The 13708-nt window shown below is 46.3% G+C and overlaps 1 pseudogene; it reads left to right on the top strand.

Annotated features, from left to right (window-relative positions):
- The first annotated feature begins 2960 nt into the window (after positions 1-2960).
- Positions 2961-10324, top strand: LOC145421593 (zinc finger protein 277-like; annotated as a pseudogene).
- Positions 10325-13708: the final 3384 nt, after the last annotated feature.

The raw sequence follows: 13708 nt of genomic DNA, 5'->3' as shown, positions 1-13708 counted from the left end.
CCACCTCACGTCCCTCCCAGGCAGAGAGTTCTGCTGTTTGTGGCCTGAGATGGTTCTGAGGCCTCTCCAGACTTCACCAACGTTGTTTTGCTGAAGCTGGTTCTCCATATTTTGCCTGTAGCTATCCTTCCCATTCCTTATCAGTCTCCTCAACTCTCTCTGCACCCTTTACAACTCCTCTTTGTCTTTGGATTTGAAGGCCCTCCTCTTCTGCTTGAGGACAGCTTTAATTTCTGGGGTAATCCAAGGTTTGTTGTTGGAGAAACACTGTACAGTCCTGGTAGGTACGGTGTTATCCACACAGAAATTAATATAGTCAGTAATGCATGTAGTAAAATGAGAATAAGAAAGAAAAGTATTTCCTTGTGCCCCCCTTTCCCTGTTAATGTCCTACCTGGCCCCCTGGCAACACTTTGCTAGACCCGCCCCTGCACAGTTACCAGCTGTCAGCTACCTAAAAAAAGGACCCTGGTGTTATTTGTCTCTCAGAAACAGTTCATAACTTCCCTTCAACTCATTCATGTCACCTAAAAGGTAAACCTGTTTCTCCATCACAGCTCTGATGATTCAGTAAGGACATCTCCTGGTTTCATCTTCATGTTTCCCTCTCACCAGATAACCAAACCATATCATGACCAGCAGCTTTACAGCTGTGGCTCCAGCAAACATCAGCTGATACTAGAAATTAATGTTAAATAAATTCTAACAACAGCTGATCAAGCTTAAACGTGCTGCTGTTGTTTAGCGCGACATCCGCTGGTTTCCTCTTTCGGCGCAAAGTGGGCGATAAACAAACAAGAGAGCCGATCAGCTGATCATTGATCAGTTTCATGATTGAAGTAGAAACGGGAGAGGGAGGGGGGAGAATGAAAGAAGAGGCAGCTGTGCAGCGTAAAGACAGAATAACTCCAGCTTTGTGCCTTTTTCATTGTAGCTGAATTACGGGACAAACTGTTCCTTTTCAGCTCAATAAGAAACGCGAATACCAGACGGGACGGTTGGCAACTCTAATAACTTATGAACAAAATAAAGTTCAACATCAGTAACATCATAGCACCACCCAGCTGTATAGAAACTCCGTCATGCTAGCTAGCACGCAGTACGGAAAAAGTCAGAATAACGAAAATAAACTCCACCTAAACTTGGTTCATATCTGACCCAGAGAGACTGCAGGTCATAACTTCTTACCTGAAGTTCAGTTCACACTCGGACCGGCGGCCGCCTCGGGTCTCTGCTCCTTCTGCGCCCCTTTTCCTTCATCCACCTGCTGGCCTCCACCACTTGCTAATGTTACTGAATCTGTGGAAGCTCCGCGATAGCCACCACACGAAGTAACGAGTAACGACCCTATCTAAATCCCAGTAACGACTAACGCGTTCCTGATTTTGGCATAATAACTAGTTACCGTGCTCGTTACCACAATAATAACGTTACTGTAACGCGTTACTTAATAACGCGTTAGTCCCAACACTGCTGAGGATACATTCATCCACCAGCCTCAGAAATCACAAGTTAACAGCTACTCAGATCAGAGCCCAGATAAATGCCACATAGAGCTCCAGTAACAGACACATCTCTACATCAGCTGTTCAGAGGAGACTGTGTGAATCGGGCCTTTATGGTCAAATAGCAAGCAGAAGAGATTAGTTTGGGCCAAGAAACACAAGGAATGGACATTAGACCATCTGTGCTTTGGTGTGATGAGTCCAAATTTGAGATCTTTGGTTCCACAAAGGTGAACGATGGTCTCTACATGCATGGTTCCCACCATGAAGCATGGAGAAGGAGTGTCTGGTAGTGTGTGCGCCAGTGAACATGAACTTTTAAAACTCAAAATGTTTTTTTATATACTGGTTCAAAGTATTTGTGAAATACTTTGGTTTTTATGCTGGACTAAAAAACTGCAGTCACAAAGACTGACTCTGAGCACTTTTCGGTGATTACAGAGTCATAATAACATGTCATATATGAGATTATCACCATGGCATGACATCACATCATGTATGTATTTGCAATATTAAAAATAAAAACAGCTGACAGTGTGTTTTCATATTTTCATTCTGTGCTTAAAGGGAGAAAGGTTTATAATTTATGCAGTATTGCTGTCATTGCTTTTATCTATAGTTTGTTTTTTTTGTTTTTTTGAGAATAACAGCACCAAACCTGAGAGTGAGTCAGACTGCAGGATGAACACTGAGCTGTTTGTGCCCCCCAGTGGTCTTTGACCACAACATGCTTCCAGTGAATTCCCGAATCCAAGCTGGATGATGAGCTGTGTGTCATCAGCAGCCACTCCACCTTAAAACGGACTTCACGTATAAAACTTGGGTCATTTATTTAAGAATTTGCACCATATCCAGCCTTCTTGTGCCCCCCCTGTACAGAAACTCAAATGTTATTTTCAGACTTTTATTTTAAGGAACCTTACACCTGTACACATGGTACACATTCACAAATAACGTTTCATTTAAAAATTTGTAATAGAGGAGAGGAAACATATGCTAATGCAATGTTAATAAATGGGGATTTATGAACACTAAACTTTCATGTTCAGAGAACACGCTCAGGTATATCTGGAGGATCTGAGTGTTCATGTGATTTATATTCTTTGCATGATAAGATAAGATAAGATAAGATAAGATAAGATAAGATAAGATAAGATAAGATAAGATAAGATAAGATAGAACTTTATTAATCCCTCGGGTGGGTTCCTCTGGGAAATTCGATTTCCAAAAAGCACAGCACCTATATGCAACAACGTCCAATGTTACATGTTAGTCAACTTCATTCACATTAATTAACCTTCAGCTTTCGAAACGTAAGTTTTCATATTTCCTTTAACCACTTGAATGCACCTTTTCTAATTCGCGTTTTACCAGGGGTCCGCGAAGGCGCTTCGTTGGCATTTTACGGCCTCCGATTGGTTCGATTTGTGTTATTTGCACCACGTGACACCAGACATGGCCGCCAGCGAGCCGAGTAAAGACGGTAAGTGTGACTTTTTAAACGTGTCCGCGGCTTTATTGCTGATATCTGGTGGTCTGCGTGCAAAGCTTTGGGTGTCGGTGACTCTCCGAGTCTGTGGGAATTCACAATCAGCAGAAAAAAGGCTAAAAAAAATCAGAAAAGCAGGCGGGAACCCGCCCGGCTAAGCTAGCAGGCTAGGAAATAGCTGGGCTGCTAACTCTGATTATACAGCAATCTCTATATTCAGTCAGTATCCTCAGTCTGACAGCTGCGAAGTTTATTCAGGATTTAACAGCGTGTAAAGTCTGAGCTCGATTAATGAGTTATTTAATTAATTCATTAATTTTTTTTTAACTTTTAGATCATAGTTTTGTCCCCACGGGTGATGAAAATAATTGTATACAGACAGATTTTTGTAGATCAGAGGGAAATGCTTCTTCATGCCAGGCTGTACATTCTCGCTTCCGCTTGGTTTTGACTCACCTGGTCTGGAGTAGAGTGTCCATCCATCCATCCATCCATCCATCTTCGTCCGCTTTATCCGAGGCCGGGTCGCGGGGGCAGCAGCCTAAGCAAAGAGGCCCAGACCTCCCTCTCCCCAGCCACCTCCTCCAGCTTATCCGGGGGAACACCAAGGCGTTCCCAGGCCAGCCGAGAGATATAGTCTTTCCAGCGTGTCCTGGGTCTGCCCCGGGGCCTCCTCCCGGTAGGACATGCCCGGAACACCTCACCCAGGAGGCGCCCAGGGGGCATCCTTGTCAGATGCCCGAACCACCTCAGCTGGCTCCTTTCCATGTGGAGCAGCAGCTGCTCTACTCTGAGCCCCTCCCGGATGGCCGAACTTCTCACCCGATCTCTAAGGGAGAGGCCAGCCACCCTTCGGAGGAAGCTCATTTCTGCCGCTTGTATCTGCGATCTCGTTCTTTCGGTCACTACCCACAGCTCGTGGCCATAGGTGAGGGTAGGGCCGTAGATCGACCGGTAAACTGAGAGCTTCGCTTTTACACTCAGCTCCCTCTTCACCACGACGGACCGGTGCAGCGTCTGCATTAGGGCTGCCACAAACGATTATTTTGATAGTCGACTAGTCATCGATTATTTTTGCGATTAGTCGACTAATCAGATCATCATCCATTGGACGTACAGCGTACTGCTTATTGCACCGGCAGCATCTGGTCTTATATAACTATCATTAGCTTACAGCTTGAAGTGTTTGTGCTAACTAAAAATAAAGACAAGATGATAGTTTATTAATTTTTAATGAAATTTGCAGATTGTTTCGGTGAAGTTTAATAAACTCCTTGCTTTCTAAAATATAACAGGACACCGGAGTATATTCTCCAGAGTCTCACACTTCTGATAATCAGCTGTCTGCTTGACAGTTTTAGCTGTGCAAAAAACTATAACTTTAATCTCAGCCAAACCGATTTACTCAGGAACAAATAAAATACTAAAGAAAGCCAAACAATAACATTGTTAAGTTATCTAAGTGACTTATATATCATGTTTAACCTGAGTAGCGAAAGACGGCGGTGGGTTTGAAAATGATTTGCCGGGAGTCCGGTGTTCTCACGGCTCTAGTTAGCCTTGCCCCCGCCTAGCTAACGAGCTAGTGGGTAACAGACGTCTCCGAAAACGTCGGAGCGCTTTTGAAAATATGTGGTGTCTTGATAAACTGAGCAGATATTTGAGGTTTACACAGCTACATTCTCGCCTGAAAATATGTTAAACGTAAGAGTAAAGTTAAAACTACCTAGCTGCCGCCATTGTTGACAGCTGCGCTATGAATTCTGGGACACAGCTTCTTCTTCGGGGTTTAACGGCAGCTGGCATCCTTGTACATGCAGTGCTGCCATCTTCTGTTTCAGTCCGTTATTACACTCTTAAATCCTACTACTCATTCCTGCGTCCTTTGTGATCTTACAAAGCTTCAAACGATGCGTCGACTATTAAATTAGTCGTCGACGATTTTAATAGTCGACATAATCGTGACTAGTCGACTAATCGTGGCAGCCCTAGTCTGCATTACTGCAGCTGCAGCCCCAATCCGTCTGTCGATCTCCGGCTCCCTTCTCCCATCACTCGCGAACAAGACCCCGAGATACTTGAACTCCTCCACTTGGGGCAGGAACTCATCCCCGACCCGGAGTGGGCACTCCACCCTTTTCCGTCTGAGAACCATGGCCTCAGATTTGGAGGTGCTGATCCTCATTCCCGCTGCTTCACACTCGGCTGCGAACCGTTCCAGTGGAGCTGGAGTAGAGTGTGTGTGGGGTATATAAAGTGTAGTCTCTCTTCTGCTTTCTCAGGTAAGGACAGCATTCTGGAGCCGCTGTGTTTCCCTGAGCAGCCGGCTGACACCTCCAGCCCTCCCGGTGTTCAATGTCCCGGCTCCGAGCCGCTGGTCTGCCTGTTCTGCTCTGAGTCCGTCCCACCGCCGCAGAAAGACGTCCTCCTCAGACACCTGCTGATGGAGCACAAGCTTGTCATCGCCGACGTCAAACTCATGGCAGACGTCCCAAAGTACGAGCCACACATGCTCCGGCTCACTCGTTTAACTCTCGGGAACACGTTTGGATGTTTTTAGCATTTGGAACTCGATCATTTCACCAAAGACTTCCTGTAATTATTTGGGGTGATGGGGGGAAACCCTTACCTTACAAGTATACATATATACAACAAGTCCAGCATGTCCACGCCTGTTAGTGTGCTGCCTTTATGAACCGTGACGAAGTGTTTCTGTGCGCCGGTAAACCTGGCTGTGAGTCGGTTTTACTGAGGAGTTTCCTCCATCAGGTACTTGCTGTACTGGAAGGGCAGATTCCTCGAGCAGCCGCTCACAGATTTCTGCAGCGTCATCAAAACCAACTCCACGGGCCCAGTCGGTGAGTTCACTCAAACCCACAGAGGACCTGACCTTTCAAAGTGAACCACGTACACTTCCTCCAGCTCTGATTAATGACTCATTAAAAACTCTTCTTCCTCGCTGACCTGACAGAGGAGCAGGAGGACTACTTCCTGCTGTGTGACGTCCTTCCAGAAGACAGAGTCCTCCGAGAGAAGCTGCAGCAGAAACGACTGGTGAGGAGACGTGAGACTCGGAGCATCCTGAGTGAATCTTGTGCTGCTGAAAGTTTCGTTTCTTTTAAACTTTATTTTGAGGCAAAGTCTGAAAATCAGGCAAAATCAGAAAAATTGCAGATTTGAGTGATGATTTGACACGCTTTGTGTCGTTGTAACCTCTGCACTTTAAATATCTGAGCACTCTGAGGTAGTTTTCTGAAGAATTCCTCTGAGCTCTTCTTCTGTGCTCCCACAGGAGGAGGTCCTGGAGCAGCAGCCGAAGGAGCGAGACGACAGCAGCTTCCATCGTCTCTGCATGTTCTGCAGCGAAGAGTTCACGGGAAACAGGTAAAGCGCCGCAGGATTCCCATCAGTCCTGGAAACCTCACGTGTGTTAGATTAAAGCAGACAGAAGGTAGAGCTTCCTGAAATCATGTGACTAAAAGCTTCTTTGCTTCCTGTAGTCATCTCTTATGATCCAACCCCCAAAAAGCTGCTTTGATGCATAATTCCATAAACATCATTCAGTGACATGTCTGAGCCTGAACCAAGAAGCTGATCTGAGACCAGTGCAGCTCCTCATCCTTCTTCCTCTCCTGCTAAGGGTCAGGTCTCAGACCTGTGCAGGTGTGTGCTGGTTCATGAATGGCATGAAGGTGTGACTGGCTTCTCACTGGTGTTTACCACAGTTCTTGTGTGGATCTGTGTCTTTACCTCCAGTTAAGCTTCCATCCATCCATTTTCAGTCACTGTGTTGGTTCGCAGATGCTCGGCCTCCCTCTGCACAGCCACCACCTCCAGCTCCTTGTGGGAGGACGCCGAGAGACATAACCCGCGTCCGCTCCGGGTCTCCTCACATTTGGACATGCAGCGGCCCATGGCGAGGGAGGCTGCTTCCCTCTGTCTGCCACTATGGGCACGCTGCATGGATCTTGAAGTCTTGTCCAAATGGGAACTTCTGGACGAAGCCCAAAGGACTGCAGCGCAGTGCTAACAGTGATGATGTCAGCTGATGTTTTCTGTTGTTTATTAAAAATGGCTCCACGTGCTGTTTCCAGGTGGTCTCTGCTGAACCACATGGCCAGAGAGCATTCCTTCAGCATCGGACTGCCGGACAACATCGTCTACTGCAGCGAGTTCCTCGACACGCTGCAGGACAAACTGGACAGGTTTGCTTTTTATTCACAGCGTTAAGTTTTGTTTCGCGCGCCTTTTCATTTTGCTCCCCTCGCTTCAGTCTGCAGTGTCTGTACTGCGAGAAAACGTTTCGAGATAAAACCACGCTGAAGGAAAAAAGCTCACCGCCGCATCAGCGCCAAAAACCACGAGTACGACCGCTTCTACGTCATCAACTACCTGGTAAAGCCCAGCGACACACTCGCCACACGCTTCCACGTCAGGATAAACGAAGCAGTTCTGTAGAAGCAAACGCACGACCTGAATGTATTGTTCCGATTTTAAAGCGTCCCTCCTGTCCTGTCAGGAACTGGGAAAAACGTGGGAGGAGCTGCAAAGCGAAGATGACCGTGAGCTGGCGGATGATGAGGATGAGTAAGTATCCTCATGTAGCTCTGTGAGGACGGCATTAACTAAAGTGTCCTGATGCATGTCATACACACTGCTCTGTGTCGTGTTAAAGGCAAAAACCGGGCCGGGCTGCACTTGCATGTAATACCAGTTTTTTACCACCAGATGGTGCAGTTACTGGGTGTAACGTTTATTTTAAACCAACACGACATCACCAGTCTGAGCACGCTTGATCTCCAGCGCTAACCAGGTGCTGAACCAGGTGCTGTGAGCTCGGGGTAGCTGTGGATCAGGAGGTGCAGCGAAAGGTTGGAGGTTTGATCCCCGGCTCGATCCCAGATACTGAACCTTGGGTTGTCCCTCCTGAGAATATTCTCATTTATTGCGTCAGCCTGGATACAAAAGTTTAAATCAAGTCCACTTCCTACTCCTCCTCTGATCCTGTGTGAATGCTTTCAGTCTTCAGCTCGTTTCATCTCCGTATCGTCCGCAGTGATTGGTCGGACTGGCAGGCTCATCCGGTCTCTGCAGTGTGTCTGTTCTGTGATCACCAATCGGAGACGTTGGAGCAGATCTACGCGCATATGAAGGTACGGGAACGTAGAAGTTTCAGAGAAGGAAAATATCGTTTTCTGCTTTTCATCCCTGAAACGATTCTGCAAAGCATTCTGGGAGAACGGAGACAGTGCACACTAACAGGAAACGATCTGCTTCCTGAGGTCTCTGCAAACGCATGAATCCATCGTAAGCACAAAACATGGATTTTACTCAAAAAGTGCCCTCACACACAGATGGACCGAAGCTGAAGAGCCTTTTATTTTGAAAAGGTTCCAAATAAATACATGATTGTCAAAACTTTAACAAGTGTGTGTGTGTGTGTGAGACCTCCTGCTGACCAAAAGGATCATAAAAGCAGGAAGCTTACAACAGAAGAAACAGATCTGTCAGGATGCATCTGCAATAAAAGCTCCCCCAGCACAGAGTGGCTGGAGAGGTCAGAGACAAAGGAACGTCTTGATCCTATAGGTTGAACTCAGACCGTACAAATTTAAGAAACACAATGACAACATTCAACAATTAGACTTAACACTCGTGAACAATAAATCAAATCTAGGATTGGACGTCGACTGCAGTCAGATTTTGTCGTTGATTAAACGTTCTGATGGTTTAAAGTTAGAACCAGTTTCCCAAACGTGACTCTAAGTTTCTGCTCACGAGTGACGAGTTTACCTGAGAGGCAGAAAAGTTTCTCTCTGCTTTCTGGTTTTGTTATTTATGAAGTCTGTAACCAGCGTCGCGGCGTTGCGTCACCCTGACGTCTTTCTGTTTCGTGATTGTTTTGCAGGAGGCTCACGGCTTCGACCTCCTTAAGACCGAGCTCGGTGAGTGAAATCTCCGTGGTCATTCGAGCGCAGTTTCCTTCTATTTCTTCCTTCTGAGTGTTTCTAATGTTCTGTCCTCCCTCAGACCTCAAGTTCTACCAGCAGGTCAAACTGGTGAACTTCATCCGGCGGCAGATCCATCAGAGCCGCTGCTACGGCTGCACGCGGATGTTCGACTGCCGGGCGGACGCCCTGCGTCACATCGCGGCTGAAGGTCACGTGATGAAACTGCCAGAGATGTCCGCCTGGGACCAGCCGCAGTAGGTTTAACGAAGCGCCTGCAGAATTGACCAATGAGAGCGCGGGCTTTAAAGCTGGCGTCCAGCTGCTGATGAACGTGGTCAACGCCACAGATGTTTACACTTCATTTGGAGTATTTTTATCAGCTGATGAAAATGGCGTCCTTTTTTAAGTTGGGACTAATTTGAGCCTGAGCACTAAACTTCGTCTCGCTCCGCAGGTATTACTTCCCCACGTACGAGAACGACGCTCTCCTGTGCACGCTCTCTGACAGCGAGGAAGGCGACGGTGGCGAGGAGCATCGCGGCGAGGAGATCCCGGTCATCGCGGAGGACATCTCTAACCTGAGAGTCCTCAAGCAGCTGCTGAAGGAGCGAGGAGGCAGCAGCTAGGACCACAGACGGACACGTGTCATACGTTTGACTCAAAGTCGTCTCTGACGTCGGCTGAGCTCAGCTCATGGTGACCACATCCCACATGGCTGGAACGCAGCCGCACGGGTTTGAGTCCGGCCCTTTCCCTCTCAACTATTTCCTGTACGTCTCTACTTAGTAGAGATAAGAAGGTTTAAAAGAAGAGTCCTCTCCACAGCAGGACACGCGGACGCCATGATGTCCGCTGAAACGTAATTGCTCTGCCTCGTGCAATGAAGCTGAAACATGCGTTTTCTTGAGTATGAATTTCAGTACTCGAGTAAAAATGATTTTCTTTTGTAACTTGTAACTGAGCTGGATTCAGTGCTGTGGTGGACGAGCAGCTCATCGTCAAGAGAAGACGAGAGACTCTTTATTGTCATTGCAGAGTCACACTAGGAACAACAGCACTACACAATTGGAAACTGTCCCGCGTCGGCACTACGCACAATCAATCAACCTTTATTTATAAAGCACTTTTCATACACAAATGTAGCACAAAGTGGCAGGGATAGCTCAGTAGGTAAAGTGGTCGCCCCATGATCGGAAGGTCGGCGGTTCGAATCCACTTAACGGCTACCCTGAGGTACCCCTGAGCAAGGTACCGTCCCTACACACTGCTCCCCGGGCGCCTGCTTAGTGGGCTGCCCACTGCTTCACTGAGTGAATGGGTCAAATGCAGAGAAAAACAAGTAATTTCCCCATGGGGATCAATAAAGTATCCATTATTATTATTATTATTATTATTATTATTACCTGGTTAAAAGCAGCCCACCCCACCCCGCCCTCCAACTCACTGCCAACACAAACAACACGACACAGGAACCTAATAAATGAAAAGAATGAGTGTATGTTTTACTGCACATTGTTATTATTATTGTTGTCCCCTCAAAAAGTCCAGGGACTTCTCGTGCCTGAAACATCTGTCCTACTTGGCGTTTCTGTTGTTTTTCTGCGTCGCGTTGCCGAGCGACACCTGCCGTATGGTGGAGCCGAACTGCAGCAGAGTTTCCTTCGCGTCCGGGCTCACGTTCACGAACATGCAGCACTGAGGAGAGAAACGAGAGGTCGCTGCAGGAACTCACTGCTGTCAAACTTCCTGTTTTATCCTCATTTCTGACTCTGGCAGGCCCAGGCTGTGTCCCAATCCAGCGACCGCACGCGTACTACGTACGGCGCGTACTATAAGTACGAGAAGTGCGGAAGTGAGAGGCTTGTGAAATGGGACGGTCTAGCCTTCGTCGCGCTGTTCAGGTTGCCTAGCAACCATGATACTAACCGCGAGAAACGTGTCATACAGCTTTGTGTGACAGAAATGAAGGAGAACATATTTTGTTCATCTGAGACCAAAGGACTGTAAACATGATTGTTGGGCTTCATTTCTGTGCTGAACAGTCATTTAAGATTAGCTAGTAAATAACAATTAGCTGATGTTGTTCATGAGACTGAAGTCATCTCACTGTGGTAATGTAAATATAATATGGCCAATATTATATGTATTGTCAGATTATTATGATATATATATATATATATTACAGCAGTGAGCTTGAACTCTGGGTCAGAGATTCAAGTTGCAGTTATTTATATTTCCTATCACCTTAAATCTTCACTCAAAGACAAGTATCTGTGACAGTGTATCTACAGATGTATTATACATAAGAGACAAATATTGTTTGTTTAATATGTTAGAATTATTACATTTGGCTCAATGCTTACATATATGAGTACATGATGACAATAATCACGACCCCACAGAGCGGGACATTCGCTTCAGCCGAAAATCTTAGAGGCGACCCAGAAAGCTGCAGGAAGAGCAATGACACATCCGGCAGCAGTTAAACCTACTTTAAGTAGGTTTAGACCCCACGAACCAGGCGATTCTCTTTCTGTTGTCTCTTGTTCATGTACCGCTGGGCGCTGAAGATTTTCCACAGTTTGTCTGAGTTCTGCCATCTCTTGCCTCAATTGTGCGTTTCCTTGCCCGAGTTGTGCGTTTTCTTGATAGAGTTGTATGTAGTTTTCACTGAGTTGTGTGTTTTCTCCACTGACTTGTCCGATATATTGACTGAATTCTATGCACGTTTCACTGAGTTGTATGTGTTCTTCCCTGAGTTCCTCTGTCGTACGCTGCAGTCGATCTGACTGATCACCGTTTCCCTGTGACATTTCTTTAAAGGTTTAAAGCTCAAAAGTGTCAAAAAAGTTAAATCTCTGAATGATTTAAATGCAAAGGTCAGCTTTGTCTAAACTGTTAAAGGACCTCCTCTATTTAAGGACTTAGTGAGTGTAGCAGAGAATGTGATGTCGCCGTGATGTCACAATGACGTCACAATGACCGTTCATTGATCTGAGCATGCTCAGAATGATCCACAGCGCTCCTTTGATCCTTTGATCTTCTCGAACGATCATTGTGACGTCACGGTGACATCACAATGATCCTTTGAGAAGATCAAAGGATCATCGTGATGTCACAGGGACATCACATTCTCTGCCACACCCACCAAGTCTATAAATAGAGGAGGTCGTTAACAGTTTACATCAGAAAGAGCCAGTTGTTTTAGACAAAGCTGACCTTAGACAAAGCTGACCTTTGCATTTAAATCATTCAGAGATTTAACTTTTTTGAGCTTTAAACCTCCAAAGAAATGTCACAGGGAACGTCGAATAATCCATCTGGAAGCAGAGATCAGTCAGACCCAGTGCAGCGTACGGCAGTTGAAATTCTACAAATTGTTGTTAGTCAAAACTTAGACATCGCTGCATTAAACACACGCCTCACGGAAGAAAACAGACATCACAGGCAAGAGATCATTCAAATCAATCAAGAAAGCGCACAAGTCAATCGAGAAAACATAGAACTTGGGCAAGTGATCACACGCCTCACGGAAGAAAACAGACATCACAGCCAAGAGATCATTCAACTCAATAGAGACAACGCACAAGTCACTCGAGAAAACATAGAACTTGGGCAAGTGATCACACGCCTCACGGAAGAAAACAGACATCACAGCCAAGAGATCATTCAAATCAATCAAGAAAGCGCACAAGTCACTCGAGAAAACATAGAACTTGGGCAAGTGATCACACGCCTCACGGAAGAAAACAGACATCACAGGCAAGAGATCATTCAACTCAATAGAGACAACGCACAAGTCACTCGAGAATACATGGAACTTGGGCAAGTGATCACACGCCTCAGGCAACAGAACGAAGAACTGAGGCAAGAGAGAAGACGACTCTGTGAAGAGATCAGACAACTCAGGGAAAGGAACGAAGAACTCACAAATGTCGGATGGTTCATTGTTCTTTCTGCAGCTGCTATCTGGGTCGCCTCTAGGTTTTTCGGCTGAAGCGAATGTCCCGCTCTGTGGGGTCATGATTATTGTCATGACCCCACAGAGCGGGGATGGCTTGCGTGTGCTTGCATGCACACGTCCCATCGACAATTGTGGACCAGTTACCCTTTAAAAACAGTAATGATGTTTTCCAGCCACAGTCCACCTTCATCCTGGCGTTGTTCCCGCTGGTGCAGGGTCCGCTCCTCAGCAAAGGTTTCTCCGTTTGGTTCTGTCCAAGGCGTCCTCAGGTGACGCGTTGATGGTCTTAATGTCTTCCTTGATTTTGTCCATCCACCGTTTTTTCGGTCTGCCTCGAGGCCGGCGCCGTCTGGGTCGATCCTTAATAGTCGTTTTTGCTGAGTTCTCATCGCTTCGAATCACGTGTCCATACCACCTCAGGCGGGATTCGAGCATCTTTTAAACTCGAGCCACAGTCCACCGACCTGTGCTCTCCTTTATGTTTGATTTTATTTTGCCCCTCACCTCCCAACCAGTCATGGCAGAAGACCGCCCCTCCCTGAGCCTGGTTCTGCCAGAGGTTTCTTCCTGTTAAAAGGGAGTTTTTCCTCTCCACCGTTGCCAGAGTGCTTGCTCATAGGGGATCATTTGATTGTTGGGTTGAATTTTTGGATTTCATTTCATTGGCTTGAACTGAAAAACCTAAAAATTCAGCTGAGGGGTTCACATAGTGGAGAGCACTACATTTGTTAACTGCACTTTGTTTATTTGTGGATTTTGTAGTTCTTCCTACTACAAAAACTACAAATGAAAACAAGGC

Source organism: Astatotilapia calliptera, chromosome 17 (genome assembly GCF_964374335.1).
Source record: "Astatotilapia calliptera chromosome 17, fAstCal68.1, whole genome shotgun sequence".
Lineage (NCBI taxonomy): Eukaryota > Metazoa > Chordata > Actinopteri > Cichliformes > Cichlidae > Astatotilapia > Astatotilapia calliptera.
Note: the sequence above shows the minus strand (reverse complement) of the source record. Positions and strands in the feature narration are given on the sequence as shown.